Raw genomic sequence first — 20,629 nt, 5'->3', positions numbered from 1 at the left:
GTCAACAAGGTCACAAATGTAAAGTCTACCGTGCATAGCCTCCAAGACGCAGATTAAATCAAGCATGTTGTTGTTTATTTCCATTGGCTACATCCATGAGCACCTATGACATCGCTGTCTGCTGCTTTAATTAAGAGGGGAATAACGCTCGAGGCAGGAGAACTTACGCCATCACCTTTTTTTACTTAACGGGTCATGCACTCTGCATTATGTGGCACACCGGAGACACCATCGTTCAGTTTGTGCTATGCTCATACCCCAGTGCGTTGTTTCGCAATCTTAATGTGAATTCCACTGGCAAGCCTGCCACTCAGCTTACTCGTGGGGGCTCGGTGAGCGAGGGACGAATGTCAAGGTCGGATGCTTTTGTTTTGGATGAAAAATCACCTCGGCTTTCGCCCTTGCTATCACCGCCTCCGCTAATGATTTCACAACATGATTCTCTCGTGTCATGCCATGATGCCGATGTTTCCTGTTGCCGTCATTCTCATCGTCACCAGGGAATCTTTACTTCTGAATTAAGATCTGTTATTCTGGCTCTGTATTGAAGGAACAAAAAAACAATAATAATTGAAAAGGGATTAGTGGCAATGATTTTGATCGAGTCGAAGCATTTGTTAAAACCTACAGCCTAAGCACTAACTCTGTTCGCCATGACTGACATGTTACCCATTGAAGGCAAACACATCAAAAGGTGACAGGACTAGGACTGGTTTCAATCTTGAATCAACGCCAGTGGTCAAGTGTTTTTCATGCTTCCACTTTGTCAATACACTGCAAGATAAAGTATTAATGTTGTTGGTTTTTTTACACGAGATATTCGAAATAAACAATTGGGGAACTTCGATACACATGGGGCAATGGAACTTCTGAATATATGATGAAGTCATGAAACCTGATTTCCTTGAGCATCTTTCAAAACAAAACATTCTCATATTGGCATCATCTGTCTTATTTTATAATATGGTAAACAGGACCAGATTCACATTCTGACAAAACACAGCAGCTTGGAAATGTTCACCATCGCTGGTAATGCAGACGTCAGCATTATTTCTCCCAAACAAAATCTTAATGAAAAGCAACAATCACCGAGTGTGAATGAAGCCCACATAGTTCCAGCCATGGTTTAGAGATGCTGGATTGTATTTGTCTAACTGCCATGCATGACTGATAATCCAAAATGAATTCGAGTATGTAAAGAAAATGCCCAATGGCTCAAATAACCGTTACCATGCATCCCATTTTCTCTTCAAAGAACATTGAGTTTCCCTTATTTTAAAAAAATGTATCTAAAGACTGAATAGTAAACAAAAATGTTTCTTTTCACGAACATGCTAAATCTTTTAATTGATGCTGAAAAGCACAAAATGCCAGTCAATGATTTTGTTCCATCCAGAAATCTAGTCAAATATGCTTTCCATTGTTATGATATGAAATGTTCAAGAGTATTTATAAGTGCATAATCACATTCATCCATATCCTAAAAAGGCAAATTAATATTCTAACAGCGACGCTTTAAGCTCATACTATATTTTTGCCTGTTTTTAAATTTAGTTTGTTAATGGTGAGTACCACATTACAGCTCAACATTCTATGCCTTTTGACCAATAATAGCGATATTCTAAATGGCTATCTGACCTAATGTATGCATGTATGGCTTTTCATTTCATACTGTCAAATCCATTGTATCCCAATGAATTCTTGTTTACAGACCACCTGAGTGGTGGGCAGTGTTATACTGAACACGTTGAATGAAGCCAACAGTGGAGTCTTGTGAATAGGTTTGCTGTTGTAACATGGAATTTCCACCACCGTCTCAGTGCACCCAATGCTCATTTGAACAGAAAGACAATGATATTATTAACACGGAGGCTTTCGCAACCAATATTATCCATAATAGAAGTTTTTGGGTTTCATCGCATAAATAGAAATGTGTCGCTAAACCCGCCACCATCTAACACAACCAAATAGTACGGTTTATCACGTAAACAAAACGTGCTAATTAGTGGCTCGTTCAGCACACCGGTGTGTTGGAGAGTAAACCCACAACATGTACAGTTCAAGTACTCAAGTGTGCTGAAGTAGCAACTAATTGGCATGTTTTGTTTATGTGACAAAACTTACTAACTGGCTATGTCGGATGGTGGTGGGTTTGACAACCCATTTATACTTAGGAAATCTAACCCAAAAACATATAGGAATAGGTTTTACCCTTTTAACTGGCACAAAAACTGACACCTTTATTCAAAGCATCATATCTTGTTGCATAATTAAATCCATTATTCGTATACATTCAGATACATCCTGCTGTGGTGTAATAGTTAACATGCTGAGTTGCAATCCAGAGATCTCTGGTTTGTCCTCATGCAGCAACTGAAACAATGGTGAAATTTCCTTAGACCCCCCTCCTCTGTCCACCCAGCATTATATATGGATACACGATAGTCCGTCGATCGATAGTTTAGATGTGTGGTGTGTTAAAAAGTGTGGGTGTCCCCTACCTCTTCCAAGACTTCTAGCCGGCATGGAAAGGTACATCAAATACTCTCTCTAGTTGCGGGCTTTCAACCAGGAGTGACGTGAGCAAGCATTTGCAGCCCTGAAACTTTACCTTCTTATGAGATGCGCCCTTTTACACTGTGCTTAAACATACAGACAAATGGCTGCTATAGGTTGCCATGCTCAAGCAAAGCATTGCAAGCGAGTTCAATCATCCCACGATCTCTTGACCTCAGGCAACCTGTGCCAAGCCCTCCTCTGTTGCCTGCGGCTGGCTCCTGAGACACCAGCACTGCCTGTGCCGGCTCCAGGAGCATCAGTGGTTGGCGTCTGCTGCCTTTCAGGTGAAGTGATAGGGAACCGCTTCTTGGAAATGCCATTCTAGAGGCTGTCTTCAACAAACGCGCTTTGCAATTGCCTCCAGCTGGGTTCACCGCTGGAGGCAACTCCACGGAATGCGACTTCCAGTAATACCTGCGGCTGGCCACTGCTGATCGTGCGCTAACGTGTCATCAATCATGACCTAAATCCAGCTCAAAGACCGCTTTCCATTTGGCAACAGATGGGGTGTCTCTGCGATGTTTAGGTTGTGGCTGGTTTTTATTAGGGAACATGTAATGTTTAAAGTGGGCTTTTTTTTTCAATTACAGATAGCTTTTTGTGTTGTGTTGTATGCCGAGCATCTTTCGCACTATAGGGAGCCACCCGTGCTAAACCGAGGTGCGGTGGAAGGACAACAAACCAAGCACAAAAAGCAGTTCCAAAGAAATTAGTTTGCAATCGAGATTTAAAAGTGCATAGCTCCAGTGGCTTTCTAATATCGGAAAGAAGAGCGTTCCAGACGGCCGCAGAAGCGCATCTGAAAGCGCGCGACGCAGTGACCATCTTTGTTCGATGCGCAGCCAAAAACCTTTGCGAGGATGACCGGAGTTCGCATGACAGTTTATGCTCCTTGGCGAGATCAGCAAGGTATTGTGGTTCATTTGTGGCACGCACTTTGTGTTTAATGAGTGCGATCTTATAATGTGTTCGTTCGGTAACCAGCAGCCAATGCTGCTCGGCGAGAACTGGACGATCACGGTTGGATGTTGCGCTTCTATGGCACGCGTCAAGACACGTGCCAGAGAATTTTGATGTGTTGATGTTTCCCAATGAGAAAATAACTTTACAATCATCAGTATTGCTTCTCTATATCGGATTAATTACATATATTTGATGAAATATTCTTTGGTTCTTTCGGTAAAGTCACGTAGGTAGAAAAAAAAGAATGAAATAAAGTGAATAAAAAGAGTAAAATACAAATAATAAACAAAAAAACACTAATGTAGACTGTAGCCTGGTTCTTAAGCGAAGTGAGTGTTCTGGCAGTCTATAATGTAGGCTGTATCCTGGTTATTAAGTGTGGTGACTGTACTCGCAGTCTATAATGTAGACCGTAGCAATTGTTTTTAAGCTGGGTGAGTATACTGGCAGTCGAATATTTGGAATGTAGCCTGGTTTTTAACCTCGGTGAGCGTACTGGCAGTCAATAATGTAGACTCTAGCCTGGTTCTTAACCTCGGTGAGTGTACTGGCAGTCTATAATGTAGACTGTAGCCTGGTTCTTAACTTCAGTGAGTGTACTGGCAATCTATAATGTAGACTGTAGCCTGGTTTTAAGCTGGTGAGCATATTGGCAGTTTATGATGTAGACTGTAGCAATGGTTATTAAACTGAGTAAGCGTACCGGCAGTCTATAATGTAGACTGTAATCTGGTTTTTAACCTGAGTGAGCATACTGACAGTCTATAATGTAGACTTATTCTTGGTTCTTTCAGTCATTTAAATATAATAAGAACCAGGCTACAGTCTACATTAGTGTTTTTTGTTGTTTATTATTTTAAATTTATTATTTTTTTGCATTCACTTTCTTTTTTATTATTATTTTTCTATCTACGTGACTTTACTGAAAGAACCAAAGAATATGAATTCCTGCGGTCACCAAAGTTTTAAGTCAAAATGTTTGAATTAAATTTGCTATCTTGCTTGTCAGTGCAATTTACAAGACAAATTCAATAGCAGTTGTAATCCCCCCTCCCCCCCCCCACATACAAAATGCAGCATAAGCATGATATTTGTTAACAATGGCCATGTATTTTTTACAATTTCACAGAAATGTCTTTGTTCATAAAATAGTACTGAATGCTTTAGAGGATTATATACTTTTGAATGGTGTTTCTGAAAAACATTCTCCACTCCTACGATTGCCTCCAGCTGGGTTCCTGTACTAGACAGGCATCTTCGAATCGCAGACACTCTTGAATTCCCCCCAGGTTGCATTTGTGGTGGCCTCGAGGGGGCCACCACGGTGCAGAGACAGTGCCGTGTGTGGGGCGGTACTGTAGGGGCGGAGCACGGGTGTCGCTGTGTAGGGGGTCGCACCAGGACGTGACTGCGAGGTGAACCCGGGGGGACACGTGACTGGACGAGAGAGGGCAGGGGGGCCCCCAGTCGGGGGTGAGAGGATCACGTGATGGGGATCCAGAGTGCCCACGAGGGTTCTGGAAGGGAGGCGTGGCCAGGGGCGGAGCCAGTCAGGCCAGGGGAGATATAAGCGGGGTCCCGAGAGGGACCGGGGGTCAGCCCTGGGAATGAAGTCGCCGTCCTCGATCCTCGGTCTCCACGTGTGGACCGGGCAGCCCGTTGGCTGTCCGGGTCCGGTTACAGAATAGTCCTCGAGTATTAGTGTAGTTAGCCGTGGTGGTCACCACCCTATATTGTTATCCTTTTAAGAGTTACCCATTGTGTTAAATAAACGTGTTGCCTCCAAGTACAAGTCTGCATCTAAATTGCGCACAACACATTTGTACTATATTATAATGGATATTGTGCCAAGTCAATCTTGACCAGGATTCAACCGTATCATCATATTATGGGGGAGTGTGCTGCTATATAATTTCATGTTAAATGTCAACAGCTAAGAAATTATGTACTAAAAAATACTAAGTAAATAAATTATCCCGTGAGGCCACTGCACTGCCAGTGGTGCACAAGCAAAATGACCACGCAAAAAAAACCCTTGACAAACGCATTTCTTATGGACTGCTTTTTATGTTTAGTCTTTTGTCCTTCCCCTCTCACCTCTAATGAGCAAGGTTGGATACGTATGATGCGATAGAAGTTTAACGTATGTGTACATACTGTGGCATTACAAGGTGAAATATAAAATAGGTTACATTGTTGCCAATGGTCCTTCTTCATAGCACATATTGCGAGAAAACATAACACTGTGGTTTAAGGGTTAAGTGGAAGACACATATTTTATGTATCCACAATAGAGGTTTTTGGGTTAGATCACGTACAAATAAACGTGTCGTTAAGCCCGCCACCACCTGACAGCCAATTAGTGAGGTTTGTCACGTAGACAAAACATGCAAATTCGTTACGAGTACAGCACACCGGTGTGTTGGAGAGTAAACCCACAACATTTATAATTCGAGTACGACGTTTCGCCATAATTACAACCAGCATCATCAGGCTACAGCCAGAGTTGTGGAGAAATCCTCTTGTTTTGGTCTTAAATAGAGCAATAAATGTGATGTCGATCTAACCCAGAAACCAAACGCCTCCATATTAAACTGACATTTTATGTACTAATAATACTCTACAATCCATCCCATTCACGTTTGGGCAATATAAGTGAACATTTAATATCTGTCATGATGGGTGTCGGTGCTTGTATGTGCTCTTTTACAATATCCTTATTATGAAGCATTTTATCATCGCTTGTACATTATATATTTTCCATGGCAAGCTTGGCATTCATCGGCCCTCATCGAGCTGTGGATTGACAAGGCTGTACATATGCATGTATTACGTTGGACACACTGGCTATGCTGGTGAAGACATCTCAAATGTTCATTGTATACTATTTTGACCACTTGCTTCTCTTTTGTAAATTTGCTTAAACTAATGTCTGGAACACTGTGAATGTGTGTGCATGTTCTTGCTTCATTACATAAGTTGGGTTTCCGATTGTGACATTTCCGATTAATGAGTTGGGTATTGTTGAGAATTGAATTGGCTTCAGTTTTGACTCCTGTCGTCGTTATGTCCGTTTAAGATGTCCATGAAAGTCACTGAATTACGCCTCACAATGGGACGTAATGTGAATGTGTGATAAAAAAAAGAAACGAAGACGCACAGTGGAGAAACAAAGAGAAGAATATTAATGAAAAAAATGCATTCAATATTCAAGCCCTCATTTTTTATTATCATTACTTAACTTAAGGCTCAGCAGTATAACACCAGCATGAGTTCAGACCACTTAAAATGAAATCAATGGAAACATTAGTGAACAACCCGTTGCTCTGTAATGAACAAAAAGATGCAGCTGTTATGTTCATACTATTTTCACAATTATGTACTCAAGAACACTGCTAGTAATATGCGTTTTTACGGAATTAAATACCAAAAAATATGTCTTGTGAGGGTTTAAACAAAAAAATATATTCTTTAGGATTGAAACGATATTCTGGCAAAAAAAAAAACTTAAATAGGGGCCCAAATGGAAAAGTTAAGAGATGATTTTTAGTGAACTGTGTCGGTTCTTCTGTATTCGTTACTCCTAGCTCTTCAGTTTCTCCATCTATTATGGGTCTTCCAAACGTCTGTCGCCGTTTCACTGCAATTCAGTTTTTATTTGTTACACAGAAAATCACGTTTAGCCAGTTACCCAACTATTTTCAATGGAGAACGGCCTGCAGTAGTCACTAACAATATATCTTCTTTGGTTCTTTCGGTAAAGTCACGTAGAATGAGAATAAAATAATAAATTGATAAAATAAAATAACACAATAATATTCTCACGACGTTTCGGCCACAACACAAGCGGCCTTCATCAGGTGAAGGGGGCGAGACTGTCTGGTAGGACAGCGCTGGAGTGAGAGAGCCACGTTCAGATCACGGCTTTTAAGCTGTGTGAGAGGAACAAAGAGCCTTGACGAAGGAATTAGCATAAAATTTAGCATTGAAATGGCTGAATGATTAGCTTGTGACTGGTCACAGAAATAGCTATGTTAAAAGTTAAAGCATACACATCCGCAGAGGCACCCATTGTTAAAAGGAATTAGCATAGAATTTAGCATTGAAATAGCTAAGTTAAGGCATACACATCCGCAGAGGCACCCCTTGACAATGGGATTAGCATAGAATTTAGCATTGAAATGGCTGAGTGATTCGCTTGTAACTGCTACAGAAATAGTTACGTTGAAGTCAGAGCATACACATTCACCGAGGCACTTAGTACAAATCAAACAGGAGAATTTAGCATTGAAATAACTAGGCGAATTTAGCATTGAAATAACTGGGTGATTTGCTAGTGACTGGTCACAGAAATGACTACACATCTGAGCTATTCACAGTACTATATAGTGAACCAATAAAAACTAAAATATAAATTACCTTCATGTTATCAATAAACTCTATATTCTCCAATCAGCTAAGCTACCAACCATAAGTCGTTATATATCACAATGCTATATGGCGAAAAAATGGGTGGATTCTTACCCTCAAATTTCCGTACCACGGATAGCTACGGGCCCCGTTCAGACGGACGAGTTCGTCCATGGTCGGAACAGAGGAGGGGGAGAGAGACAGCTGCGAAGCCCTAGTATACTCCATGTTGTAAACCATACCATTAACCGTGGTGTGAGAGGTATTAAGAGGCAATGCTGGCGAAAGAGCTGCGGTCTGAAGGTCATCGTAAAATTACAATTAATTAATTGTGAATGGCCTCATGAACGAATCTCTCATGGTAGCCAGTTGGTTTGCAAAGAACCTCCGTCTTGGAGAAGTCAATGTCATGTGAGCCCACTGAATTGTAACAGTGATCTGCCATGCCACGGCAGATCACTGAGGCCATTCACATATACAAGCACAGAGACAATTTCATCCGAGAAGATGGATTCAGGCTTAGTAACCACTGGAAAGATGTGTTAAATCATTTCTGTTCTTAATTAATTGTAATTTTACGATGACCTTCAGACCGCAGCTCTTTCGCCAGCATTGCCTCTTAATACCTCTCACACCCATTTTTTCGCCATATAGCATTGTGATATATAACGACTTATGGTTGGTAGCTTAGCTGATTGGAGAATATAGAGTTTATTGATATCATGAAGGTAATTTATATTTTAGTTTTTATTGGTTCACTATATAGTACTGTGAATAGCTCAGATGTGTAGTCATTTCTGTGACCAGTCACTAGCAAATCACCCAGTTATTTCAATGCTAAATTCGCCTAGTTATTTCAATGCTAAATTCTCCTGTTTGATTTGTACTAAGTGCCTCGGTGAATGTGTATGCTCTGACTTCAACGTAACTATTTCTGTAGCAGTTACAAGCGAATCACTCAGCCATTTCAATGCTAAATTCTATGCTAATCCCATTGTCAAGGGGTGCCTCTGCGGATGTGTATGCCTTAACTTAGCTATTTCAATGCTAAATTCTATGCTAATTCCTTTTAACAATGGGTGCCTCTGCGGATGTGTATGCTTTAACTTTTAACATAGCTATTTCTGTGACCAGTCACAAGCTAATCATTCAGCCATTTCAATGCTAAATTTTATGCTAATTCCTTCGTCAAGGCTCTTTGTTCCTCTCACACAGCTTAAAAGCCGTGATCTGAACGTGGCTCTCTCACTCCAGCGCTGTCCTACCAGACAGTCTCGCCCCCTTCACCTGATGAAGGCCGCTTGTGTTGTGGCCGAAACGTCGTGAGAATATTATTGTGTTATTTTATTTTATCAATTTATTATTTTATTCTCATTCTACGTGACTTTACCGAAAGAACCAAAGAAGATGAATCATTGCAGTCACGAAAGCTTTAAATCGAAATTTAACCGCCTCTACGGGGAGGGATTCCACACATCCTTAAGATCATTCAACAGACTTCGGGATAAGAAGGCTCAACTAATCGAGTCTCTCACCTTTCTGAAGAGATGCCGCGACTCTAAGGTAATACCAACCGCATTTACACTAACCTCTGCTGTTGCAACTTCTCTCAATGCAAAACGAATTCTAGCTAGAACTAGCTTCGCTCTTATCTCGGAAAAAATCATACTTACACGCACCGAACTCGATCAGTTAGACAAGACACTCTACAAATCACACTTAAAATTGACAGCAACAATGTCTACATCGGATTGGGAACATGTAGACAATATGACTACCTCTTCGGCTGCCACTATGTCGAACAAATGTAGGGACAATTTGATTTCCAAATTCAATCACCTCTCCAGCAAAAAATCGGATCCACACACCGAAAAGATAGACGTCAACAAAGTCGTAATTAATCGCAGTAACAGTTCCATTTCTGATGGTCTGAAATCCGTTTTAGCTAAAGGTCTAAACTTTGCTGTCACACCGAGACACTTACCGGTTAATGATATCATTGCCCATGTCGACGTTGCACTCAAGGGCTTGAGTCACATCTCTGCAGACGTAGCAAGATCTGAAATCGCTGCAACCCTCAAAAACGCTAAGTTGCCACCTAGCAACATCAGCAAAGACGAACGTTTTGAATTATCTCAATTAAAAAAGAGGGATGATATTGTCGTTCTCTCAGCCGACAAAGGCAATGCCACTGTCATCATGGACAAAACAGAATATAACAACAAAATTCAACAACTACTCAACGATGGCAGCTATACAAAAATAAAAAGAGATCCCACCAACAGCCTGGTCACCAAAACGAACAAAATTATCTCTGATTCAACAGCATTAATTGATGAGAACAAACAATTCTCGTTGAAAGCCTCTGCTGCCAGACCACCAAGATTATATGGCCTTCCAAAGATACACAAAGAAGATACACCCCTTCGTCCCATCGTCTCTACTATCAGCTCCCCCACCTACAAACTGGCACGTTTTCTGGCTGATATACTGCGACCTTTCACTGGAAAAACCACCTCTGCGGTACTAAATTCTACTCACCTGGTATCGACAATCAAAGACATTTCCCTGTCCCCAAACGACCTGCTTGTCAGTTTTGATGTGGTGTCCTTGTTCACCAAAGTCCCGGTACCTGACACCATCGCTATCATTGAAGACCTGGTTCATCAAGGACTGCATACTGATGTACCCCCCCTGGTGAGACATTGCTTAACCAACACATACTTCACCTGGAATGGAACTTTCTACAAACAAACTGAGGGCACCCCAATGGGCTCCCCCCTATCTCCGGTTGTAGCCAACGTATTCATGGAAAAATTTGAAACTGACGCCATCCAGACTGCCACTCTACGCCCGACCTTATGGAAGAGGTACGTTGATGACACCTTTGTCATCTGGCCACATGGCCAGCCTGCTCTAGACCAATTCCGCGACCACATCAATTCCATACACCCAGCCATCAGATTTACCATGGAGGTCGAAAAAGATGGCAAACTACCCTTTCTGGATGTCTTAATTAAAAGGAGACATGATGGTTCAATGAGCCACTCTGTCTACAGGAAAGCTACCCATACAGATGCTTACTTGAAACCGGATTCCCACCACCATCCATCCCAGAAGAACTGCCTCATCAAGACTCTATACCATAGAGCCCAATGCATTTCCGACCAGGAACACATTACCAGTGAACTCAAGCACGTACACCAGGCTCTCAGGGCTAATGGCTACTCCGACTACACAATCCGCAAAGCCATCACTCCAGTCATGAAGAAGGATCCTCTTGTGGAGCCACTCAAAACCATCACCTTACCCTACATTGCAGGGGTCACTAAAAAGATCTCCAAAATCCTGAATAAACACAAGATCCAGGTCCGATTCAACACAGTACACAAAATCCGTGATTTAGTTCCATCTGTAAAAGATGCTCTTCCAGACATACAGTACCCGGGCGTTTACAAACTAAAGTGCCTCTGTGGTAGTAGCTACATTGGAGACACCAAAAGACATATCTCGGACCGCATCCGCGAACATAAAGCAGACTTGAAACACGGTAAGACGAACTCCTCTGCCGTGGCAGATCACTGTTACAATTCAGTGGGCTCACGTGACATTGACTTCTCCAAGACGGAGGTTCTTTGCAAACCAACTGGCTACCATGAGAGATTCGTTCATGAGGCCATTCACATATACAAGCACAGAGACAATTTCAACCGAGAAGATGGATTCAGGCATAGTAACCACTGGAAAGATGTGTTAAATCATTTCTGTTCTTAATTAATTGTAATTTTACGATGACCTTCAGACCGCAGCTCTTTCGCCAGCATTGCCTCTTAATACCTCTCACACCACGGTTAATGGTATGGTTTACAACATGGAGTATACTAGGGCTTCGCAGCTGTCTCTCTCCCCCTCCTCTGTTCCGACCATGGACGAACTCGTCCGTCTGAACGGGGCCCGTAGCTATCCGTGGTACGGAAATTTGAGGGTAAGAATCCACCAATTTTTTCACCATATAGCATTGTGATATATAACGACTTATGGTTGGTAGCTTAGCTGATTGGAGAATATAGAGTTTATTGATAACATGAAGATAATTTATATTTTAGTTTTTATTGGTTCACTATATAGTACTGTGAATAGCTCAGATGTGTAGTCATTTCTGTGACCAGTCACTAGCAAATCACCCAGTTATTTCAATGCTAAATTCGCCTAGTTATTTCAATGCTAAATTCTCCTGTTTGATTTGTACTAAGTGCCTCGGTGAATGTGTATGCTCTGACTTCAACGTAACTATTTCTGTAGCAGTTACAAGCGAATCACTCAGCCATTTCAATGCTAAATTCTATGCTAATCCCATTGTCAAGGGGTGCCTCTGCGGATGTGTATGCCTTAACTTAGCTATTTCAATGCTAAATTCTATGCTAATTCCTTTTAACAATGGGTGCCTCTGCGGATGTGTATGCTTTAACTTTTAACATAGCTATTTCTGTGACCAGTCACAAGCTAATCATTCAGCCATTTCAATGCTAAATTTTATGCTAATTCCTTCGTCAAGGCTCTTTGTTCCTCTCACACAGCTTAAAAGCCGTGATCTGAACGTGGCTCTCTCACTCCAGCGCTGTCCTACCAGACAGTCTCGCCCCCTTCACCTGATGAAGGCCGCTTGTGTTGTGGCCGAAACGTCGTGAGAATATTATTGTGTTATTTTATTTTATCAATTTATTATTTTATTCTCATTCTACGTGACTTTACCGAAAGAACCAAAGAAGATGAATCATTGCAGTCACGAAAGCTTTAAATCGAAAACTAACAATATAGTTAGTGTTGGGGTGGAGAGGATCCCATCCAGTAGTCACTAACAATATAGTTAGTGTTGGGGTGAAGAGGATCCCATCCAGTAGTCACTAACAATAGAGTTAGTGTTGGGGTGGAGATGATCCAGTAGCCACTAACAATATAGTTAGTGTTGGGGTGGAGAGGATCCCATCCAGTAGCCACTAACAATATAGTTAGTGTTGGGGTGGAGATGATCCAGTAGCCACTAACAATATAGTTAGTGTCGGGGTGGAGAGGATCCCACCCAGTAGTCACTAACAATATAGTTAGTGTTGGGGTGGAGATGATCCAGTAGCCACTAACAATATAGTTAGTGTTGGGGTGGAGATGATCCAGTAGCCACTAACAATATAGTTAGTGTTGGGGTGGAGAGGATCCTACCCAGTAGCCACTAACAATATAGTTAGTGTTGGGGTGGAGAGGATCCCATCCAGTAGCCACTAACAATATAGTTAGTGTTGGGGTGAAGAGGATCCCACCCAGTAGTCACTAACAATATAGTTAGTGTTGGGGTGGAGAGGATCCCACCCAGTAGTCACTAACAATATAGTTAGTGTTGGGGTGGAGAGGATCCCATCCAGTAGTCACTAACAATATAGTTCGTGTTGGGATGGAGAGGATCCCATCCAGTAGTCACTAACAATATAGTTCGTGTTGGGATGGAGAAGATCCCATCCAGTAGCCACTAACAATATAGTTAGTGTTGGGGTGGAGAGGATCCCATCCAGTAGCCACTAACAATATAGTTAGTGTTGGGGTGAAGAGGATCCCATCCAGTAGTCACTAACAATATAGTTAGTGTTGGGGTGAAGAGGATCCCATCCAGTAGTCACTAACAATATAGTTCGTGTTGGGATGGAGAGGATCCCATCCAGTAGTCACTAACAATATAGTTAGTGTTGGGGTGGAGAGGATCCCATCCAGTAGCCACTAACAATATAGTTAGTGTTGGGATGGAGAGGATCCCATCCAGTAGTCACTAACAATAGAGTTAGTGTTGGGGTGGAGAGGATCCCATCCAGTAGCCACTAACAATATAGTTAGTGTTGGGGTGGAGAGGATCCCATCCAGTAGCCACTAACAATATAGTTAGTGTTGGGGTGAAGAGGATCCCACCCAGTAGTCACTAACAATATAGTTAGTGTTGGGGTGGAGAGGATCCCATCCAGTAGCCACTAACAATATAGTTAGTGTTGGGGTGGAGAGGATCCCATCCAGTAGTCACTAACAATATAGTTCGTGTTGGGGTGGAGAGGATCCCATCCAGTAGTCACTAACAATATAGTTAGTGTTGGGGGGAGAGGATCCCACCCAGTAGTCACTAACAATAGAGTTAGTGTTGGGATGGAGAGGATCCCATCCAGTAGTCACTAACAATATAGTTAGTGTTGGGGGGAGAGGATCCCACCCAGTAGTCACTAACAATAGAGTTAGTGTTGGGGTGGAGAGGATCCCATCCAGTAGTCACTAACAATATAGTTAGTGTTGGGGTGGAGAGGATCCCATCCAGTAGTCACTAACAATAGAGTTAGTGTTGGGGGGAGAGGATCCCATCCAGTAGTCACTAACAATATAGTTAGTGTTGGGGTGGAGAGGATCCCATCCAGTAGCCACTAACAATAGAGTTAGTGTTGGGATGGAGAGGATCCCACCCAGTAGTCACTAACAATATAGTTAGTGTTGGGGTGGAGATGATCCCATCCAGTAGTCACTAACAATAGAGTTAGTGTTGGGGGGAGAGGATCCCATCCAGTAGCCACTAACAATAGAGTTAGTGTTGGGGTGGAGAGGATCCCATCCAGTAGTCACTAACAATAGAGTTAGTGTTGGGGTGGAGAGGATCCCATCCAGTAGCCACTAACAATATAGTTAGTGTTGGGGTGGAGAGGATCCCATCCAGTAGTCACTAACAATAGAGTTAGTGTTGGGGTGGAGAGGATCCCATCCAGTAGTCACTAACAATATAGTTAGTGTTGGGGTGGAGAGGATCCCATCCAGTAGCCACGTACACCAAGCTCTTAAGGCTAATGGTTATTCCGACTACACAATCCGCAAAGCTATCACTCAAACCATGAAGGAGGACCCTCTTGAGGAGCCTTTCAAAACCATCACTTTACCCTACATTGCGGGGATCACAAAAAAGATCTCCAAAATCTTGAATAAATACAAGATCCAGGTCCGTTTCAACACATTAAATAAAATCCGTGATCTGGTTCCGTCTGTAAAGATGTGATTCCGGACATACAGTACCCTGGCGTCTACAAACTAAGTTGCCTCTGTGGTAGTAGTTACATTGGAGAAACCAAACGAAATGTCTCGGACCGCATTCGTGAACACAAAGCAGACCTTAAACACGGTAGGACCAACACCTCGGCCGTGGCAGCTCACTGTTATAATTCAGTAGGCTCACATGACATTGACTTCTCCAAGACAGAGGTTCTTTGCAAGCCATCTGGCTACCATAGATTCGTTCATGAGGCTATCCACATATACAAACACAGAGACAATTTCAAACGATAAGATGGATTCTGGCTTAGCAATCATTGGAAGGATTTGATAAACCATTTCAGGTCTTAATTGATTGTTCATGCTTACGATGGCTTTCAGACAGCACACATTAATTTTTCGTCTCCGCCCTCCTCTTTTCAGAACATAGATGGACTCGTCCTTCTAAATAAACTGCCAAATCGCTGCCCGTGGCGCTAACGTTTTTTTTAATAAATAAAAACACCGTTTAAAAATAAATAAATGCGAACCGCCACTTCTTTCAAATGTTTCTTGCCGTTGCTTTTCACACCTGATGATGACCGTTTGTGTTATGGTCGAAACGTCGTAAGAATTTTTTTATTGTTTTATATATATTTTATTATTTTATTGTTTCCCTTTAACGTGACTTTACTGAAAGAGCTAAGAATATGTAATCATATCTTTAAGAGCATAACATCAGAACACAGTCAACATTAGCAGGGCCATTAAAATCCCCAACTAAAAGAATGTCACTGTTTTGTGAACCTTCCAAACATCTACATTAGATTGTCCTGCAATGGCAGAAGAGATCCATTGCTGGATGTGGGTAATTTGTGTCTTTGTATTTTACATTACAATGGTGTGCCTAACAGCACAATTTATTGCCTGGTTTGTGCTTTGACTTAAAATACAGTAGATTACGTTTTAAATGTACTTCACTATTGCCTGAGACTGGCACAACAAATATTGCATACAGGATTACACACAACACACTATTGTGCTTTGCAGAAAATATATTTTAGTATTCTGTGAATACAAAAAAACATGCTAATGTAATGTCATGACAGGTTTAAAGTAATGTGGTTTAAGGTTTACAAAACATCAACAAAGTGGTAACTTGCTATGCCATTTTGGATTACGACTAGGATTACATTTACATACACATCCAAGTGTTAATTCAATCATTTAAACATGCAACAATAAGTGTTCAAGTGCAAATTTTCACTTTTTTATCAAAGCAAAACATAACGGTTAAAGTATATTTAACTCAAATGAATCATCTAAGGAGTTATGCTTGAGGCTCTAAATTTTTAACCGGGACAAAATCCCAATTTTCTCAAGAGATTTGGGCCTTAGGTCGATGCTTGCTAGACTTGGGGTTTGCTGCTGAATATTTTTTAGAGGCATATATCACATGCCTTACAAGCCTCCTGAATTGTATGTACAGAGCATTGATATATTTTTACTAGAGTAGAAACTAAAATAAGATGAGCGTAATTTACAAACATCTTAAAAAAAACGATTTGAGCTTAGTGGTTGTTGTGGTAGGGATTCAGTGAACACAGCCCTCACCCCCGTTGTGCAGTTGTACACAAACCATTATCACTGTCAAGTCACACATGGATATTAAGGATAATCTGTACCAAGTCAATTTGGTAACCATACAAAGCCACTCTTGAGAAACATCAGTTCCACTGGTCCAGAGTAAAGTAGCTGTACTTTATGATAGCCTGACAGATGAATAGAGGACACTGGCTTTTCAGAGGGAAAGTTATTTTGTTTGTTTTAAGTCCAAACAGTATTATACTTCAACATACCTTGTGGAATACATTTAAAATGTTTTCTCATTATAATGCTGCCACATATCATTTTTCTAGGCAGATTCGAACAGACAAGACAGATACAACAAAAAGTTTTGTGTTATGAAATTTCACAAAGCTGAAATACATATTGTATGCTTTTTATAGTCCTAAAATATCTGTTGGCTGTTATCCAAGAAGCAGAACTGCTTTAAATGATTATGTGGAATTTCGGTGACACTGTTTTCAGGCTTATTGCCACTTCTGAAATAAACACATTCTTGATAAGCAAGCGATGCTAAATTTTCCTGCAAATCTGAAGCTGGAGACAAATTAACCTTTAGGAGAAAGCGAGTGCGTACGGCACGAACTGTAATTTATTTGTCAATAACTAATCGAAGGACCACGCTTGCATATTCTCTCACAGCTGATGGCATGGCCCTGGCTAAAGGAGAGAATATGTATCCACAATTAACGTTTTTTTTGGGTTAGATCGCATAAATATAAATGTGTTGTTAAACCTGCCACCACCCGACACAGCCAATTTGTAAGGTTCGTCACGTAAACAGAACATGCCAATTGGTTACTACTTCAGCACACCAGTGTGTTGGAGAGTAAACCCACAACATTTATAATTCGTGTATGACGTTTCGCTGGTGATTAACAACCAGCTTCAACAGGCAATTAGCCAAAATTGTGAAGAAGTCCTCCTGTTTTGGTCTTAAATATAGAAATGGTGATGTCATCACTGTGAGCCTATCAGGTGTGAAGATCAGAGGGGGGTTAATGTAGTCATATACATAACAATGTATCATGTTAATCTGAGAATATGCAGTAAAGTACACTTTCAACACCGTTTAAGTCTGTCTTGAAAACTCACCTCTTTAAACTGGCCTTTACTCCCTAGTACTTGCCGTTTACCCTGCTTCTGTTTATGTTCTGTTTTCCATACATGGTGCATTGGGATCTACGAATGAAATAGGCCTTACAAATTTAAATTCTACTATTTTCATAAGAGTAAGCCGTTGTGGCTCAGTGCCATTACCAGTTTAAGAAAAGTATTGCTTCCCCAGGTTACCATTGGATAAGATATTTTTTTTTTCAGTGAAACTCCCCCTGTCCACTCTGTTATGGAAAGTACCCTGGGCAGATTCTATTATCTGCATTTATCCATGCCTATATGCCTCTTATCCATGCAAAAGAAGCATACAGCTCGTTTCTTTTTTACATAAATGTAATTCCAACTTGCCAGAGGAAATATGTTATGGATATCAATACAATTACAGACACACAGCTGTAATCTTCCAGGGTTACTCAAACAGTTACATGTTCAATAAGCAAAGACATCTGCCTTTGCAGTAGGACAGGACTACAATCTCCACTGCAATAATCCACGAGTTCACATAATTTTCAGACTACCTCTCAGTTCGCAGCTCCTCCCATAATCCGTGGAATTTGTTGATTCATACATCCGCAAAAACATTGCGGATTTCTGGATCTTTTTCGGAAGAGGCCAATTCCTCCTGTAACCCCTGGCACACTGCGTCGATGCAACATTTTTCTGTGGATTACGGGACTAACCTCTGAGGTGCGTCACGGATGAGAAGATCCACTAAATTGCCTCGTCAAATCACCGCGAATTACTGTAATTTTGCTGTGCTAAATACAGTATCAGTTCCTCAAATACTGTATATATTAAAAACAACTCATTCACATTAAGTACGTGATATAGAGATAACTGGATTTGTAAATAAGTGAATAAATGATCATTCTTTAACCAGAAGGGCATTACAGAGACTAAATACTTTTTTCATGAGGATACTGTGTTGACATGTTTGGCCGATGACATGAATGGGTGTTTGGCTTGTGGAACGTAACTCTACAACTAGCAGATAGATACGAGGGGGTGAAATTCCATGCTAATATCTTCTAGTCATATTCTTGGTTCTTTCGGTAAAGTCACGTAGAAGGGAAACAATAAAATAATAAAAAGATAAAACAATAAAATTCTCACGACGTTTCGACTGCAACACAAGCAATCATCATCAGGTGTGATAACCACACCAAGAAAATTTGAAAAAGTGGCGTTTTTTTAACATGAGCACCACGGAGAGCGATTTGACAGTTTGTTCAGATGAACGAATCTCTCATGGTAGCCAGATGGCTTGCAAATAACCTCTGTTATGGAGAAGTCAATGTCACGTGAACCTACTGAATTATAACAGTGATCTGCCACGGCAGAGGTGTTGGTCCTACCGTGTTTCAGGTCTGCTTTGTGTTCACGAATGCGATCCGAGACATGTCGTTTGGTTTCTCCAATGTAACTACTACCACAGAGGCAACTTAATTTGTAGACGCCAGGGTACAGTATGTCCGGAATCACATCTTTTACAGACGGAACCAGATCACGGATTTTATGTAATGTGTTGAATCGGACCTGGATCTTGGACAGAGGTTCTGTGCAAGCCATCTGGCTACCATGAGAGATTCGTTCATGAAGCTATCCACATATAAAACACAGAGACAATTTCAACCGATAAGATGGATTCTGGCTTAGCAATCATTGGAAGGATTTGATAAACCATTTCGGGTCTTAATTGATTGATCACGCTTAAGGTGGCTTTCAGACCGCATCCATTATTTTTCGTCTCCCCCCTCCTCTTTTCCGAACATAGATGGACTTGTCCATCTGAACAAACTGTCAAATCGCTCTCTGTGGTGCTAACGTTGAAAAACGCCACTTTTTTCAAATTTTCTTGTTGTGGTTTTCACACCTGATGATGATTGCTTGTGTTGCAGTCGAAACGTCGTGAGAATTTTATTGTTTTATATTTTTATTATTTTGTTTCCCTTCTAAGTGACTTTACCGAAAGAACAAATAATATGAATCGCCACAGTCACGAAAGCTTTAAATCATAATCTTCTAGTCAATTCACATCTCGACACAGTGAACACCTGGATATCCCTGGTTGTCAACTATCCAGGAACTAAACTAGGCTCCCCCCTGCTTAGCTTCTGAGATCTGACAAGATCAGATACATTTAGCACCATTCGCCCGTATGCATTTGTGAACAATTTAGCCAACGAGAGGAATGAGGTACAGTAAATGAATATATTAAGAACTCTATGATGACTGTTGCATAACATACTTGTTTTGAAAATAATATCCCCATAAATGGGGAACGCAGGTAGCACTGGACAGAAAGTCCTTGCACTGAACAACAGACATAAGGGAACACGTCCAAACAGACCAAGCCTTGACTTTTAAAACACAAATGGAAAATCACTTTCAAAGGTACAACCTATTTTTCAGTGTTATCATTTTTGACCATAAATGCATGTTGTTGTTAAATTGCTGCAATCTCAAGGAGTGTTGCTTAGCAACTTCCCAACATCTGGGATCAAATAAAAAAGAGTATCTAAAAGCCAAAGTTAGTCCAATATTTAAGTAACTTTGGAAAATAGCTGTAAAAAAGTAAATGCTTTAAAAAAATTGTCCCAATAATATCAAGGCCTCCACAAAGTGCATTGGAAATCTAGTATAATACGGTTGCTGTAACATAGGGCTCATGATCACAAGACTATGAGTTCATTTCATGGTTAGGGTAAATTCACCCGACCATCCATTTTTGGCCTGTGAATTGAGCACCACCTGATCAATACCACATCGTAAATGAGAGTCAGATGAAAATATGAGTCTGCCACTGCAATATGGAATTTTCACCACTCGGTAAAAACCAGAATCGGAGATGGGAACAGGGTATATGATTAGAAATGGTCCTAAATTTAAATAATTTGCTTGCACTAATGTTTAC

At 41.0% G+C, this 20,629-nt stretch overlaps 1 protein-coding gene across 1 annotated transcript in view; it reads right to left on the bottom strand.

Moving 5' to 3' along the window:
- The window catches only part of TMTC2 (transmembrane O-mannosyltransferase targeting cadherins 2), a 322,742-nt gene that overhangs the window by 44,767 nt on the left and 257,346 nt on the right, over positions 1–20,629 (bottom strand). The gene's annotated exons all lie outside the window — the stretch shown is intronic.

The sequence above is a fragment of the Petromyzon marinus genome, chromosome 7 (assembly GCF_048934315.1).
Source record: "Petromyzon marinus isolate PM22_M1 ecotype Great Lakes invasive population chromosome 7, UKy_Petmar_22M1.pri1.0, whole genome shotgun sequence".
Classification (NCBI taxonomy): domain Eukaryota; kingdom Metazoa; phylum Chordata; class Hyperoartia; order Petromyzontiformes; family Petromyzontidae; genus Petromyzon; species Petromyzon marinus.
The sequence above is the reverse complement of the archived record's forward strand: the minus strand, read 5'-3'. Positions and strand labels throughout refer to the sequence as shown.